This window comes from Rutidosis leptorrhynchoides, chromosome 11, assembly GCF_046630445.1.
Source record: "Rutidosis leptorrhynchoides isolate AG116_Rl617_1_P2 chromosome 11, CSIRO_AGI_Rlap_v1, whole genome shotgun sequence".
Classification (NCBI taxonomy): domain Eukaryota; kingdom Viridiplantae; phylum Streptophyta; class Magnoliopsida; order Asterales; family Asteraceae; genus Rutidosis; species Rutidosis leptorrhynchoides.
In genome coordinates this window covers 11652413-11670348 of record NC_092343.1, presented here as the reverse complement: position 1 = coordinate 11670348, position 17936 = coordinate 11652413, and the positions used below count along the sequence as shown (strand labels likewise).

The following is a 17936-nucleotide window of genomic DNA, read 5'->3' as shown; positions in this document are numbered from 1 at the left end:
AGAGGAGATTGATGATGTCAATACAGAAATTGCAATCAATTATGCATATTCAAAAATATTATGGAACCGAAATGAAATGAAAAATCTTGATGAGAAATTTTCATTTAGTGTTGCATATGACATCATGAATAATGATGATGATCCAGAACCAACATCTATGGTTGAATGTCAAAATAGACATGATTGAGCTCAATGGAAAGAAGCAATACGAGCTGAATTAGAATCACTCAATAAAAGAAAAGTTTTCGGATCCATCATTCTCACTCCTAAAGATGTGAAACCTGTAGAATACAGATGGATTTTTGTCCGAAAAAGAAATGAGAAAAATGAAGTTACAAGGTATAAAGCTAGACTTGTAGCTCAAGGTTTTTCTCAAAGACCGGGAATTGATTATGAAGAAACTTATTCCCCTGTTATGGATGCAATTACTTTTAGGTACTTAATCAGCCTGGCAGTTTCTAAAAATTTAGAAATGCATCTCATGGATGTTGTGACTGCTTACCTATATGGATCACTTGATAGTGATATATATATGAAGATACCTGAAGGATTTAAGGTACCAGAAGCATCAAATGCAAAACCCAAAGAAATGTATTCGATTAAATTACAAAGATCTTTATATGGGTTAAAACAATCGGGACGTATGTGGTATAACCGATTAAGTGATTACTTGATAAGCAAAGGGTATACAAATAACCTTACTTGCCCTTGTGTTTTCATTAAGAAAACAACATCCGGATATGTGATCATAGCTGTTTATGTTGATGATCTTAACATCATAGGTACAAATAAAGAGATCTATGAAGCCATTCAACTTCTAAAGAAAGAATTTGAAATGAAAGATCTCGGAAAAACCAAGTATTGCCTTGGTTTACAAATTGAGCATATGCCTAATGGTTTACTTGTACATCAAACAATATATACTGAAAAGATTTTGAAACGTTTCAATATGGACAAGGCAAAACCATTAAGTACTCCTATGGTTGTTAGATCACTCAATGTTGAAACTGATCCATTTCGTCCATGTGAAGATCATGAAGATATTCTTGGACCAGAAGTACCATATCTTAGTGCAATTGGAGCTCTTATGTATCTTACAAATTGTACAAGACCTGACATTTCTTTTGCAGTTAATTTTTTGGCAAGGTTCAGCTCTGCTCCTACCAAAAGACACTGGAATGGGATCAAACACATATTTCGATACCTTCGAGGAACTACTGATTTAGGATTATTTTATTTTAACGAATCAAAACAAGATTTGGTTGGTTATGCTGATGCAGGTTATTTATCTGATCCACATAAAGCTAAATCTCAAATTGGATATGTATTCCTAAATGGAGGTACTGCAATATCATGGCGTTCTCAAAAACAAACACTTGTTGATACATCATCAAATCATGCCGAAGTGATTGCATTACATGAAGCTACTCGGGAATATTTTTGGTTGAGATCAATGACACAAATCATTACTGATTCTTGTGGACTAGAACGCGATAAAAGTCCAACAATTATCTATGAAGATAATGCAGCTTGCATAGCACAGATGAAAGAAGGGTATATCAAAAGTGACCGAACCAAACACATGCCTCCTAGATTCTTCTCATACACTCAAAATCTCATTAAGGACAACGAGATTGAAATGAGATATGTTCAATCCAGCAAAAACTCTGCTGATCTTTTCACGAAAGCACTTCCAACTGCTATTTTCAGAACACACGTTCATAACATTGGCATGAGACATGTTCAAAAGATGTAACAACCGAAGCGATGTCTACTTGAGGGGGAGTCAACTCCATGCTGCACTCTTTTTCCCTTAGCTAAAGTTTTTCCCACTGGGTTTTCTTTAGCAAGGTTTTTAACGAGGCAGTAACTTACAGTTGATCTTCAACAAACAAAATTGCTATCCAAGGGGGAGTGTTATAATATATAAATATATATATATATATATAAATGGATAGTCAATTATTGATACACAAAAGTAATATTATTGTATTACCTAAACTTGTGATATTTTTGCTATAAATAGCCATGAATGCAAACATTAAACTTGCACCATTTCTCACACTTACAAAGTGTTTCTTTCTTTCTCTCCATTATCATCTTTGTTCTTACACTTCATTATTAGTATTCTTAATCAAGAATCAAATCACTAAAGGTAGTTATAAGCTTACTGAATTATACCATCAAGAATCAAACCACTAAAGGTAGTTATAAGCCTACTGAATTATAACAATAATAACATCATCATTATAGGATTTTAATAGAAACTATAGATAGATATATTTTTAAGTTTTAACACAGATCAACTTTAAAACTTGCACCATAAGTCCTTTCTCTTACAACTAAGGTCCTTTTTCTAACAATTATTAAATTAACTAACAACATCAACAATACAACATTACCTTAAGTAAAATTGGACTGTTACAGTCTATTTGGCCAACCTTATATATTGGTGAGAAATTGGTTATTTAAAATGATCAAAAATCATGAAATCGAACAAAACTTAAGATAGCTGACCTGATGTGGTTAGTAAGGTGGAGTCTAATAAACCCTAGCTTTTACATTCAAAATGGAGATGAAGTGTAAAGCCAGCTTTATTTACTTTCACACCCAAAGTATTATACAAATTTAGTCCCTATTATCCCGATTGTCGATTTTGATCTTGTACGTGATTCAATTTCTTGTTCTGCTTCTGCTGAATGTTCAAACGCGGTAAAGCCCTTGTTTGGTGGGTTACCCTCAAAACCAAGATGAATGTTTTACCTTCTTATTCGGGCCCAATTTATTTGGGGCCCAATGCTTGTATTTCGACTGGATTGAAGTTGGGTGAGGATAGGGGCATTTCTTGTTTTGAGTCCTTAGAGCCCAAATTTGACAAATCAATTGGTAAAAGGCCTATTGGTTCAGAATCAAGCAGAAGGGTTGAGGGTGATCCTTTTACGATCTTAAACAATGTGATGGATAATATGAAAGACGTTCAAAAGGGTATTGTTATTAATTCTAGTGACCCTCCAACCGCAACGGTGCATGCAAAGAGGAATACAAAAGGAAGAAAGAAGTGATCGGTTCAGGAGAAGAGATGGAAGATTTCGGGCAATTTATCAAGGATGCTTTAGTTTTTAGGTCGATCGCCTTTTGGTTATTTAAATGGGTCTTCTTAATTTTCCGTTTGTGCTTTAGATTGGAGTCCATCTTTCTTTTGTTTAGTTAGTTTGCTTTTGTGTTTTAGGCTTGCTTTGTTTGTTGTATCGGGCTTTGGAGTCGTTGTATATTTTAGTTAGCTCAAGTCTTTTTGGTTTTGTTTTAATTAGCTCCGGTCATGATTAACTCAATAGAAAATGTAAGAGAATGTTCGTATTGATGGTGTATTTTGGCAATGTTTTTTTAAAAAAATATTTTACTATAAAGTTAAATAAGATGTACAACATTTTTATCAATTTCCCTTCGCTAAATGTAAAATGGTGAGGTTTCAATGCCAATAGCAGCTTTAACATCCAAAATATTGAGGAAGCTTTCACTTCGAACACGAGCATCATCATATCATAGTTGGGGAAGAAAATTGGCAAGCGGCCAAATGGGTTTGCGGTTATACAATTTGAAAAGGCCGGAATGATAAACTCTTCAAGAAAAATATTTTGGTGTCCATCGGGGATCATTATCGAAATTCAAACTATGAGTTTCGAAAGGATATCAAAGAGGTTCAAGAAATCTTTGTTGAAGTGAGCATCAATGGCTTCTAAATCCTGGTTCTCATGTGCTCCCATCCAATATAAAGATGGCACGGTTAAGGTTAATATCGATTTGTTGTATCGTTTGGACACTTCAATGTCTTACTGGAAACTACTGATTGCTGCTGGGATATAATTGTGCAGTATAAGTATTGATGTTGAACAACAAATTGAAGTGTTGATACTGGAAGAGGGTAGCATTACTAGTCTCTAGGTTTCAATTTGTATCGTCTTGCTGCTTTAGTTTGATTGATGTAAATGAAATCCAATATAAAGATGGCACGGTTAAGGTTAATATCGATTTGTTGTATCGTTTGGACACTTCAATGTCTTACTGGAAACTACTGATTGCTGCTGGGATATAATTGTGCAGTATAAGTATTGATGTTGAACAACAAATTGAAGTGTTGATACTGGAAGAGGGTAGCATTACTAGTCTCTAGGTTTCAATTTGTATCGTCTTGCTGCTTTAGTTTGATTGATGTAAATGAAATAATCTACATGTACGTATTGTAACCTTATGGTACCATATAGTAGTCACATACTACGTATATAAAATCTATTTTGCTTAAAAAAAAATTACAATGCTTTGAACTATTTATTACTGAATATATAAATTGGCCCATTGTTTTTGGGCTCTTCTGCATTTTTATTTGCCATAGGAATGATCCATGTTTAATATGGAGTATGTCCGCTAGCAGTCTATTATTACTCCGTATTTTTATTATTATTATTATTATACTATTGTTATTTTTAATTATTATTATTATTATTATTATTATTATTATTATTATTATTATTATTATTATTATTATTATTATTATTATTATTATTATTATTATTATTATTATTATATATCCTATATACGGATATACCTATATATTTTTAATTTGTTTATATATTATATATATTACTAGCTTAAGACCCGCGGATTCGCGGGTTTTTTTAGGAACGACTTAAAATTTAAAGTGTCCGAATAATTATTTTTTATATAGTATTTGTTAAGTTGTCGAAAAATCAAAACAGTTCAATAGGAATGTTCAATTACTCATAATAAAGCAAACAACTTATAACATGAAAAAAATAACACTAAATTGAAAAGCATAATATTGGAAAAAAGATTTAGTTTTTAGTAATAGCATCTCCAATATTTCATTGGGAAGGGTAGCAGACACCAACCACCATATGAACCTCCAACGATAGCACAAAATTATACTTCAAATAAAGCTTAAAGATGCACAAAAAATAACAAAATATATAACTGTTATACACAAAATATATATAACTGTTGCACAAGCATATTGACATTATTACAAACCAATTTTATGTAATTTGGAGCATAAATAATGCAAACGTTAAGGTTGACATCGAATAGTAGGTACCAAGTTCTTAGGTAGATTAGCATGTTCAGTTATAGCAAAATTATACAATTTTGAGATTATCACAAAGTAGCTTCAATAAGGCATCATCAGATATTTGTACCCGATTTATGAAGGCAATTTTCGTAATCCCAGGCAAGGTGGATCACCTCAAAGGTTGAATCTTGGATGTGGTTTGACTCCCTTGATCATCAATTCAGTCAAAAGCTAGTATCTTCAAATCCATTGATCATCATATTTCTCAAAATTCAAGGAACTAAAGCTTAAATATGAAAAATCCAGTTGGATTAACTCCTATTCATAGGTCTTCACACATTTATGCAAATCCCTTGTGTTCAGAGATATCATTAGCCTCATCAAGTGTAACATCATGTTGGTGCATAAGAACACCATCTTTGCTAGCTAAAAATTCCATTTATATGGAGTCTGTGTGTTCTTGAATTGTTATCTGTAGGATCCAGAATAGTTAAAGCACATCATAAACAAGTCCCCCAATTACACGGTGCTAAAGGCATAATTGGATTAACAAAACAAAAAATACTGATTTTGAAGGAATCAATGTATAATTTGGCCAAATATGACAGATATGTATCATACATACAATCTGTACAACCTAAAAAAAAAAAAACTTTCTAAACATTGGAACACTTTTGGGCAACAAATATAAGAGGTAAACCAATTATAACCGATCCACACTCAAAATTACCCATTTTGACTCCCCAATACCCAACCCGACTAAGAAATATAAATAGGATAAATAATTTGAGGAATTTGTGTCCTCTCACGTAGTTCTTGACCCTTCTAACGATGATTCTGTTCTCATTTACCTGTAGTAACCCAACTGTGACACCAGTTCTAGAACCTCTGACCATGAGTTCATACTAATTTGGGGTGTCACAAAAGTAAGTTCTGGATGTTTCAATAAAAAGAAAATAAAAATCAGATTCATTGGAAACACGGTTCATTAATGAATTTTTCCACGTATATGTGCATAAGTTACAAACCTCAAATCTCTCCATCAATTAGGTTGTTTCATTAAAACAACCAAAATTTATAACCCATACGTAATGATAGTTCATTCTAGAATTTACAAACAATCCATGACTACCCACTTTGTCACTCTATCTAACCCTACTAAAAGGCTGCACATTTTGACACCTTATTTAACCCTACGAAAAGACTACCCATTTTGACACCTTATGTAACCCTACCTAAAAGACTACCCATTTTGACACCTTACGTAACCCTACTAAAAGACTACCCATTTGACTACCTTATTTAACCCTAATGCAAGTGTAATGACCTTTTGCTGCCTTTAATGAATTTTAAAAAAAAAATCATGTTAAATTGGTCATTATGTATTACCAAATTGTAATTCAGACATGCCGGGTAATGGTGTATCCTATCGTATACACACATAAAAGGCATAATGGTTGCATAAAATTAACATCAGGAAGGCTGGAAACAACAGTTCTGTGAAGTTTTCCGTTCAGCGTTCTCCGCTGTACAGGCTGCTCCGTCATGCGTAAGCCCTGAAGGCCGCCTAGCGCGTAAGCCCTGGCCGGAGAACGCCACCTTCAGCGTAAATTTCGGATCACAAGTAACAGAACGTATCATCATCTGACACCTGTCCCCAAGTACTCTGGTGGATCTAACACTATAAATAGACCCCTTGGGTCGTCATTTTACACAGTTCAGATATTCTGACAACTTTGAGAGCTGAGACTTCACTTCTCTTTCTCTCTCTACTTTCTCTCACTAGAAGTCATCCGGCTAGCACTCTTACGCTCTACGGACGACAGATTGATTAAGCCACCCCACAAGTTTCTACACTTGTGAACCGGGTCTGCAGGGATTATTTCCCGAGGGTAAAAATCAATCGGCAACACTCCGCCCTCCTAAAGCTAGATTACTTCTAGTATCTTGTTGACACACTAAGCCTTACCTCATAAGGAAATAGGTGTTAACAATGGCGCCATCCACTAATGCAAAGAACACACGAAACGGAAAAGGAACAAAAACAACTGAAGCTCCATTTGTACTTGAAGCAGTCAACAATCCATCAACTGACGACATGATAACTGTTGAAGATGTACCCGTTCAGCCACTAGATGGTACGATTGAAGAAACAGTTGCTGAAACTGCAAAAAGACTTAAACATTTGGCAACTAATTCGGAGAAAAGGCCAGTAATCGAAGAAACAACAACCAAAAGTGCAGAAAGACTTCCAAATTTTGTTACTAATCCAGAGCGACGACCATTGATGCAACCACGGCGATGTCCATCATTTATACCTTTTTGGCGGATGGCGGATGGCAAAGACAAGCAAATAATGAAAAGGCAATCTATATCAAAATACAAGTTATCCAGGCTACTCGACAAGCTGGGCAGTCTTATTGATGATTCTGGGGATGATAACGACCTGAGCTATGATGATAATGACTCTGATGATGAAATTGACAAAGACGAGTTCATGTCAGAGAAGCAGGCAGTGTTGCTATTAAATGATATTCTTAAGCAGACAGCTCTGGCAAAATATAAGCAACGCTTAGCGCAGTCTGCCGTCCGTGCTGTGGCTGTGGACAATTTCTTTGCCCTCGTTACTGGAGAGCAAGCCACCAAGCCACCAGCCATGGCAGAATCTACACAGTGTTTCATTGATCGAATTGCTAATTATCCATTGCCCAGAAATCTTGCTATACCAACAATTGGAGTTTATGATGGCACAACGGATCCGGAAGATTTTCTGACTATGTTTGAAGGTGTTATGAGGTTGCAGCATTGGGAGGATGAAACTGCGTGTCATATGTTTCCTATGGTACTGCAGAAAATGGCACGCGAATGGTTTGCTAGTTTGCCACCAAGGAGTATTACCAGTTTTCTTGATTTGAGAGCAAAATTTGTGATGCAATACCAAAATCTACGGAGCTGTACTCTGACACATCTTGATGCACACGAGATCACAATGCATCATAACGAATCTTTGAGCAATTTTATGAAGCGTAATACACTTGAAGCACAGAAGATCCCTGATTGTCCAGAATCACAGCTTGTATCTGGTTTTATTTTCTGTCTGGACCAGCGACGGTTTAGTGCACTTGTTCATGCATTACGGTATGACTTGCCAAAAACATTGCATCAGGCGTTGGAGGTTGCACAGAGGCATGTTCGAGCTGGTGAGCGTGGGTTGAACAAGTTTGATATTGGCAGCAGTAGCAAGCCGCACAACGGAGGACGATATTTTGACAGAAATCAGAGAAGGAATGACAATTCAAATGGAGGATGGAGAGGAAACAATCACCCTAATGATTTTCACCACAACAGAAGGCCAATAGAAAGGCACCCGTTAATAATGGCGCTTACCAAAACTCCGAAAGAGATCCTCTTTACTGAACCAATTCAGACCACTTTCAATGCTCCAGCACCTATGGAAGAAAGGGAGGGTCCAAAGAGTGAGTTGTGGTGCGATTTCCATGAGGCTTGGGGCCATGATACGGACAATTGCAAATCTTTGATGAGAGAAATCATAGCGAAAATCAAGGCAGGAGAACTGAATCATTTGTTGCCTGGCAAACAGTACAGGAGGAATGATCCTCGCAGGAAATTTGCGTGGCAAAGGAATGATGGTAACAGAGGACGCCGTGGAGAGAACAGAAGAGAGGAGCATGGTGGAAGAGATAATCGGAACCAACCGCAGTACGGAGACCGGATCACAGAGCGCGAGACAACTCCAGAAGTTGTAATCAGGATGGTTTGGATCAACAACAGTTATTATGAAGAAGGTGAATCATCAAACAGCAATTTGGACAGCTGGAGATATGCTCCAATTATCTTTCAGCCAATTCAGAATTGGGCGTTGTCCGTCCAACCAGTGATCATTTCAGCAGAGATAGCAAATAAGTTTGTCAACTGTATCTACACAGATACGGGAAGTGAAGCTGACATCATTTACTGGCATTGCTTGAAGACTTTTCCAAGGCATGTGCAGGGCAGAGCTAGGCAAACGAGGTTGAAAGTTTATGGATTAACGGGAGCACCGGTAAATGCCATGGGGCAGATTCGTTTGGAAGTTGTTATGGGCACATTCCCATTGTTGAGAACAGAAACAATTGATTTCACAATCATAGATGGAAATTCTCGATTTAACGTCCTTTTTGGAAGGGCAGCGTTGGCTAAATTCGGAGCGATAACATCGACAGCTCATGCAGAGATCAGGTTCCCAACTCCTAACGGAGTAGCCGCCATACATTCACAGTATGTGGCACCGGCTAGGGAGAGATCCACATTTGTGAACTTACCAGAAGGCAAAGTAAACTGGAGAAAGCATAATCGGTTGTTTAGTGATGATGAAGTTCAGGAGTTTTTCATTCCATAATCAAGTGTGTAGGCCGGATAGCGCTGGGCGCTCGGCGTATGAAGAAGCAAATCTCAGTGTGTTATCAAGAACAAAAGTTTATTATCAGAGCAGTTTTTTAGCATTTTTATGAAGACATTGCCTTTTACAATCATTGTATTCATGCCAAAATACACATGTTTGGCATTTGAAGAACATATTTTCGCATTATATGAAGAGCAACGTTTATCAATTTACTGTGAACCATTGTGGTTATTTCACAGTGCCTATGATAGCAATTGCATACATTAAACATTCATGGCGTACTAATTAGGCTTGATCCACCTAAATTCGTCATCAATCGTTTATGTACTGCACAGTACCGAACAATAAATTATATATTTTTCTTAAACAAAGTGCTGCCCGTGACAAATGTAAAACATTACATTTATAACCTGCCCACAGAAGGAGTGTATTTTTAAAATACCTCCGATGGCGGAAGCTTTTGTGCCGGCCAGCAAAAGGCACAAGGGATCGGCTAGAAAACGTTTAAGTTTTACTAGAACGCACCGAGGGATGATACAAAACTCAGATACTTGTCATGACAAACATTATAAAAAACTTACTTCACAGAACGAAGTTCTATATTTTATATAAAGGCAAAAATATTTAGCAATTCTTCCTCATATACTTTATGACAGAAGACGTAAGACGGAGAGTCTATTGATTTATAATCATTCTTCTAAAACACTTCATAATTCTTCCTCATTAATTTTATGACGGAAAGCGTGTAACAGAATTCAGACATCATATCAATTTAGCAAAACTTAATACTACAAGGCGTCTACATATGAATTACCTTATACACTTTTCAAAATGATTTGCTCAATTATACACTGCACAATTGTGTATAGAAATTTTATGCTCGGATGCATAATCGATTGGTTTTAAAGCATTAAGCATCAAAATATTTGCAACAAGCATGTAAACACACATAATCATCACAATAAAGTCAGTATGTATATAATGTCAAGGTCAGAAGGAAATTTATTACAAAACATTGTTTGACATTTTTACAAGAATCAATCAAATTTCACGCTAAGCACATCTTGAGCAGATGAATCTTCTTTGCTGCATGCTTCATCATAAACATTTATCTTCAAATTTATCAATTTGTCTTTAGTCTCATCGACCTTTTCCTGAGTACCAGGGGGCATAAGTTTGGTAATAGCAGCAGAAGGGGTTTGGTTGGGAGCAAGGCGTTTAAACAGCTTGCCGGTCACATCAGCAATCGCATGGGTGCGGACAGTGTCAACATAATCGTTGTAGGGATTCGCCACAAGACTGGATCCAAGTACCTTAGCTATCAGACCTGGTATACCCTTCTTAAGCTCAGCAAAATTACCTTCGCCTTTCTCCGCCCTCCGGAGAAGCTCAGCAGACTTTTCCCTCTCTGCATTCAGCTGCTTCTCCAGCTCACCCACTTTCACCTGCTCCTCTTCAAGTCTTTTCTTCTCAGCATCCCTTTCCCCTTGCAGAACAACAGCGACATCTTGAGCACTTTTTAGCTCAACTTCTCTAGCCTTTATTATTTTCTGCGCATCACTTAAGGCATGCTCAGCATCAGCAGCTCTTTTACGAGCATTTGCACCTTCAGTTATGTCTTTACGGGCTATAGCAAGAATAGACTCTTGATGCTTCTGCAGTTGCAACACAGAGTCCAGATGATTGGTTAGCAGTACATGAGCTGCCATAGTTGATTCCCTAAGTTGATCAGAGCGGAGAGCAGTGAATTGGGGTTTCAGCTCAGGGATAACACAACCCTGTACAAGAAAAAATTTTATGAGTAATTTCAGGCAACTCACATCAATAAATTACAAACATATACATACAGAAGGTCTTATCATTCATACCTGAAGAAGAGTTGCAAATTCTTTATCCTTAATGGCAGGGTTTGCAATGATGGCCTGCAATGCCCTCACATGAGCAGGAAGAGTTGGCTCTTGAACATTGGAGGATGTGATAGCTGGGTTAGTGATATTAGGAGGAGGAGAATGATAAGCAGAGTTGCCTTCCGGCCTATCTTCATGAAATTCAGATTCATCGAATGGAGTAAAGTTTGGGTCAGGCGTTTTCAGGCCCTTCTCTCATTCACTTTCAAGATTCTCCTCCGACCTCCGTTCACCGCCCTCCGTGGCCTTCCCTTGGCTATCATCCGACTCTGCTAAAATTACTAACAAAAACAAATTAGCATTATGAATAAATATAACAGTTATAAAAAAAAAATGTGTAAGCAGAATGGGCATACTTCTTCTGCGTTTCTGCTTTTTGCCCTCTTCTGTACTCTTCGCCCTTTTAGAGCCTATGCTCTTCTTTCTTGTCTTTTGGGTTGGAGGAGGAGTGGGGTTAGTTTCACCCGTGATGTCAACTGACCCTGATGTTTGTTGATCGGCGGTGGTGGTATCATCCGCTGTCCGCTCAGTGTCTGTATGATCAGACCCGGATTCATTGTCTGAGCTGCTCACAGCAATTTCTTCCCCCTTTTCAGCAGCAGCAGCATTAGCAGCAGCTTTAGCTTCAGCCGCAACTCTCTCCGCCTCTAGCTCTTCAGCAGTTTTGTCACGAGCAGTGATCTCTACATCATCATCAAGATCAACGGATGAAAGAGCAGAATGAACCTGCATCACGGCGTTGGCTGCAAAAATAAAACATGAACAGCAATATAAGTAAACATGACAAACAATAGACACAAATCTATATATATAATAGGATGATCATATCACATCCTACCCTGGTTTTTCTCACGAAGTACTGGCACAGAATTACTTGGCCATTCTTGACTCACTTTGCACAGCACAAGAATTCCCTCATACCTTTCGTATGATCTGGGCGGAAGGCGGAGCTCTTTCAAGCTATTTACTATCCGCTGCTCTGCGGGAGAAATCTTAACACCCTTTCCTATGCCAGCATCAATAGCACCCCATTCCCGGACAACGGAGTATTCCTCCGGAATAACAGTTTCATCAACAAAGAAAAATGGACTTTTCCAGTCCTTCAAATTTGAAACTCTATTCGTACCAACAAAATGAGTATTTTTCTTACTATCAATAGTAAGCCAGCAGTCACTAATTGTGCGAATTCTAAACAAAGAGATAAAAACTTTAATGCGAGGCTTTATATTAATAGCATTGCAGTACATTTCAAAAAGGATGATTTTTTGAAGGCCATGGGGATGCATCTGACTAATACAGGCCCTATAATATCTAAGAAGGCGAAGAAGAAAGTTAGTAAGGGGAACACGGAGGTTGCCGTGGGTAATTTGTAAAGCGTATAAAGTAATTTTTCCCTCAGGAGGGTTGTCAGCAGTTTGTTTGTTGGTAGGAAGAACAGGGTTGTATTGATTGAGATGGCGGAAGGCAATCTTTAAGCCATCTAAATATTCACTTGTCAATGATGAAGCCATCGTGCTAACTTCTGGAATGTCAGCGGTATTTGACGAAGAAGGCTTAGCGTGCTCTTGGCCAGTACTCCGTGTAGAAGCCATGATAATACAGTAAAAGATATCAACAAGAAGAAAATAGCAGTAAGATGAAGTGTACTGACCAGACGGTAAACCTTAAAAAGTTGAAGATTGAAGAAGGCGATGAAGATTTGGGGGAGAAATATGCTTTTTAGATCTTGGCAAAAGTAAAAAAGTGATGGTAACAGGGTTATGACGGTTTTTATAGGATTTCATCGATGCAATTTTTATGGCCACGCTTAAGACACGTGTAGGGGTGAGTTTGAACGTGGGGTACGAAATAACACTTTTTACAGCTGGAGGCGCGTGGATGATCTCAGCCGTAAAAAATTAATCATAACAGCGTCAGTAAAATTCGTCTGCATTTAATGCCTAAAAAGTTTTCCCCGATGCAAGTGGGCAATGAAAGGCTGGTTTGGCATGCATTTTCAAAAGTTTAACGACTTAATCATTCTTCAAATGCTTAAGTCATTAAACTGGGGGGACTTAATGGTGTATCCTATCGTATACACACATAAAAGGCATAATGGTTGCATAAAAGTAGCATCAGGAAGGCTGGAAACAACAGTTCTGTGAAGTTTTCCGTTCAGCGTTCTCCGCTGTACAGGCTGCTCCGTCATGCGTAAGCCCTGAAGGCCGCCTAGCGCGTAAGCCCTGGCCGGAGAACGCCACCTTCAGCGTAAATTTCGGATCACAAGTAACAGAACGTATCATCATCTGACACGTGTCCCCAAGCAATCTGGTGGATCTGACACTATAAATAGACCCCTTGGGTCGTCATTTTACACAGTTCAGATATTCTGACAACTTTGAGAGCTGAGACTTCACTTCTCTTTCTCTCTCTACTTTCTCTCACTAGAAGTCATCCGGCTAGCACTCTTACGCTCTACGGACGACAGATTGATTAAGCCACCCCACAAGTTTCTACACTTGTGAACCGGGTCTGCAGGGATTATTTCCCGAGGGTAAAAATCAATCGGCAACACTCCGCCCTCCTAAAGCTAGATTACTTCTAGTATCTTGTTGACACACTAAGCCTTACCTCATAAGGAAATAGGTGTTAACACTGGGATACTCATTCAAATCTTGTGGAAACCAGCCAAAAAAGGTCATTACCTAAATACGTTTTTCCAAAGTATGCCTCAACCTTTGTACACTTGTTACACCTGCCAAACTATCAGAATAGCATATACACTAAACGCACGCATATCAAAAAAGCATGTCATCTTAGCATATACACAAAACACACGCATGCACACAAAACGGTGAGAAAAGAACAATCCTAGATGAGAACATTCATCTAACCCAAAATGTTGTAGCTCAACATCAGTTGTTTTAGTCTCTGCATAATCCCTAAGTACACCATCATTATGTAATATAACAAAAGAACATGCACACAATTGAATACCACATATGATGCATACACATTTCATATATTCAGAGGATCAAATTAAGAATTACAATAGCCAATTTTATATAGATTTAAGTGCATATTATGCTTATCACGTAAAACCCTTTACCAAAAAAAAAAAAAAAAAAAAAAAAAAAAAAAAAAACAATCGTTGGTATCCAGGCATTTGCTGATTTTGTACATTATATAACAGCTTTAGATATATTTCACATTTTTTTAAAACCATGTAGGATACAAATTAACAGAAAGTACAAAATGGGTTTTTTGCTAAATAATACAAACTTGTGACCTTAACATGTTTTTTGCACGAGCTTTTATCGAGTTGGTACTTTTGCTCAACATGTTAGCAAATTCAGAATCAAAAAGCACAAGATCACAATATCCACTCTTGTCCTGGATACGTATTGTTAACCGATTCCTGCACAATGAATAAAATTATAGGGAAATAGTATTGTTATATACGTAGTAGTTAAGGACCAAAATAAAGAAGGATCAAATGTTAATTTCTTACTACATGTATTTATAATAAAACATAACCATTTGGACCCATAAGCTAAGTCTTTGTTGATATTTTTGCCACCACTAACTTTTTATGTTTTTCAATATAACAACATACCCATTTGACCCATGTGACTTTTTTTATCATTATAATTTAACAATATGGTTTGACCCATATATAATAAAACATACATTTCGTCAAGCTTGGTTTCAATAAAACATACCCATTTGACTTTTTATCAATAAAACATACCCAATGAACCCATTTATATTAAAACATACCCATTTGGACCCGTTTATATATTTAAGGACCAAAATAAAGGAGGATCAAATATTAATTTCTTACTACTTGTATTTATAATAAAACATACCCATTTGGACCTATAAGCTAAGTCTTTGTTGATATTTTTTCCACCACTAACTTTGTATGTATTTTTTCAATAAAACATACCCATCTCTATCACTACTCTCTACTATATATAATAACAAATACAAAAATAGATCATCCAAATTTCTATCTACTAATCCTAGCATTTCATTAGTAAATATCCATCTAATGTACACCCTTAAAATCTCCACATCATGATTATGACCTCATAATCTCAATGATTAATAGTAATTAGACTAAATTATTTCTCAAAATTAAAAACATACGGGAGGTACAATTAAATTTAGGGGGGTTTACCTTCACGTTCACTCACGATTTTCATACATAAAATCCCTAGGTTTCTCCCTAAATGCATCAAGTGCATTTAAAGAACGTATAAACCTGCATAAAATTGGTTCACATTGCCATTTCACCCATGTTAATCACTTTGCAAACCCTTTGTATAGAAAGATTCCCAACCATCAACGAACTGAATATTACAGTAGTTGTTAAGGTATAAAATACATCAACATATTCTTGTCAAACATAGTCAAGTTGTAATCAGTACCCAAAATCATGAACTTAATACGCAATCAGCAGGTTGCCAGTACTAAAATCTATGCACGAAGTCACAAACATTAGCTAAATAAATAATCAAGATTAAAACTTTTGGATCTTGGATTCACATATCAATAACCGAAGCAACCTTTTTTACTAACAGATAATTCACCAGAATTAAATTTGTGCAGTCCTATTAAATAAATCTGCAAGCCCATCATTATGTTCGATTTTGTAGTCAATGTAATACAACAGACAATTATCGAACTATAACCCTAATATTAACTCAAACAAAGCAAGGCATACAACATACAAAAAGGATATATAAAACTGAAAACTAAGAATATCACATATTAAAAAACTTCAAACCATGACTCACATAAGAAGTTACCTCCATCACTGATTCAAACGTTACTGAATGAACATAACTTTGATTGTCGAGCAATTAGGGCTAAAATAGATCATTATGTAGAATCGTTAAATAATTATGAACCAGTTATTAGATCCAGGTCAATTTTTGAATCTGAAGACAGATTCTCATCACCAGTTCTCATCATAAATTGATGGTCTTCATCACAAATCAAATTCTAAAGACTTGTAAAACCATAAAACACTAAATTATAGTAGATATATAAATAGCAGTACGTAACCTGACTTGCAGTAATTGATAAGTGTAACTGCATCGTCATCAATTAAATAACAAATGAAAGGATACATCAGGGATTATTTGGTGACTTATACTTGCAATTTATTTATATAAGAAAAAGGTGCAATCCTATATAAATCAAAAAAGTTATTAATCCCAATTGTTATGCTCTCACCTATATGTATCAACCTAAAAATCTGACCAAAATACTTACCTCAACACAAACATGCACACATATATTTTTTTATTTTACAAAAAAAAAAAAAAAATAATAAATTAATGTTACCTACATATGCGGAGCCTACAACCGTCAGAAAGACACCCTGAGCCTGTTTCATCAGCGTAAATTTAATAAAAACGTATACCAATCATAATAATTTTCATCAGTGGCGAGCACTTAGGGAGAAACCTAGGGATTTTATGTATGAAAATCGTGAATGAACGTGAAAGTAAACCCTAAATTTAATTGTACCTCCCGTATGTTTTTAATTTTGAGGGATAATTTAGTCTAATTACTATTAATTATTATGAGGTCATGATGCGGAGATTTTAAGGGTATAGATTAGATGGATATTTACTAATGAAAGGCTAGGATTAGTATATAGAAATTTAGATGATCTATTTTTGTATTTGTTATTATATATAGTATAGATATAGATATAGAAGTATAGATAGATAGATAGATAGATATTTAAATTTAAATTATAATTATTAGGTAAATAAATGTATTAAGATCATTTGTATTGGTAGAAGTCGTTTTTTGTGGTGTTACTTGTCTTTTTGCACTTTTTGGATGAGTATGATGTGTTTTTTTTTTTTAGTGGAGTAGTGGTGGTGTTTCTTTTTTGGTGTTACTTTTAGTAGAAAGCGTTTCTGTTTTTTTTTCCAACGTCTCATTTTGCAACGGATATAAATCCAGTCAAACAGCCCTACCTCTCACATTTCGCCACGTGTCAGTCACGGTGTGACTTTTGCCGTTTCTTCTAAACTGACGCCGACGAAACGCGGCTAAGTGCCGCCGCGATACGCCACCTCCGGCGTCTCTTGGGTGCCACGCGTGCAAGGTGACGGCGTCACCTATTGCCGATACAAGTAGTCTAAGAGACAATGATTGAGACTTCATCATTTCAAGAATGGAATCAGATATGTTTTAATATACAATGTGCCAACTTGTCAGATTCGATATACAAGAACGTGAAATGTAGTTGTAACATTTATTTGTTTGGTTATACATCTGACTTTTAGTCAAAATTGACGTTACACAAGTAAATAGAATCCATTGACTATTTGTTTAAGCAACGACTTAACATACACTACAAGACCGGTTCTGAGCTTAAGCTCCTCCAATGTAATCTTTTTTTTTTTTTTTTTTTTTTTCTTTTCTTAATACTGGCTTTTAAAAAAAAAAGTATGCAAAGATGAAAACATGTGAATTATATGTATAGAAAACTTGACATTAGTTATGTCAATTACGGAGTAATAATCAACAGTAACAA

At 36.3% G+C, this 17936-nt stretch overlaps 1 long non-coding RNA gene across 1 annotated transcript; it reads right to left on the bottom strand.

The window, feature by feature from the left end:
- Window positions 1-14510: 14510 nt before the first annotated feature.
- On the bottom strand, window positions 14511-16877 carry LOC139876991 (uncharacterized). Its single transcript, XR_011768397.1, has 3 exons — window positions 16727-16877; window positions 15555-15638; window positions 14511-14789 (listed from the first exon to the last, which is right to left on the bottom strand). It is a non-coding gene; the product is annotated as an uncharacterized lncRNA (long non-coding RNA).
- Between the last annotated feature and the right edge of the window lie 1059 nt (window positions 16878-17936).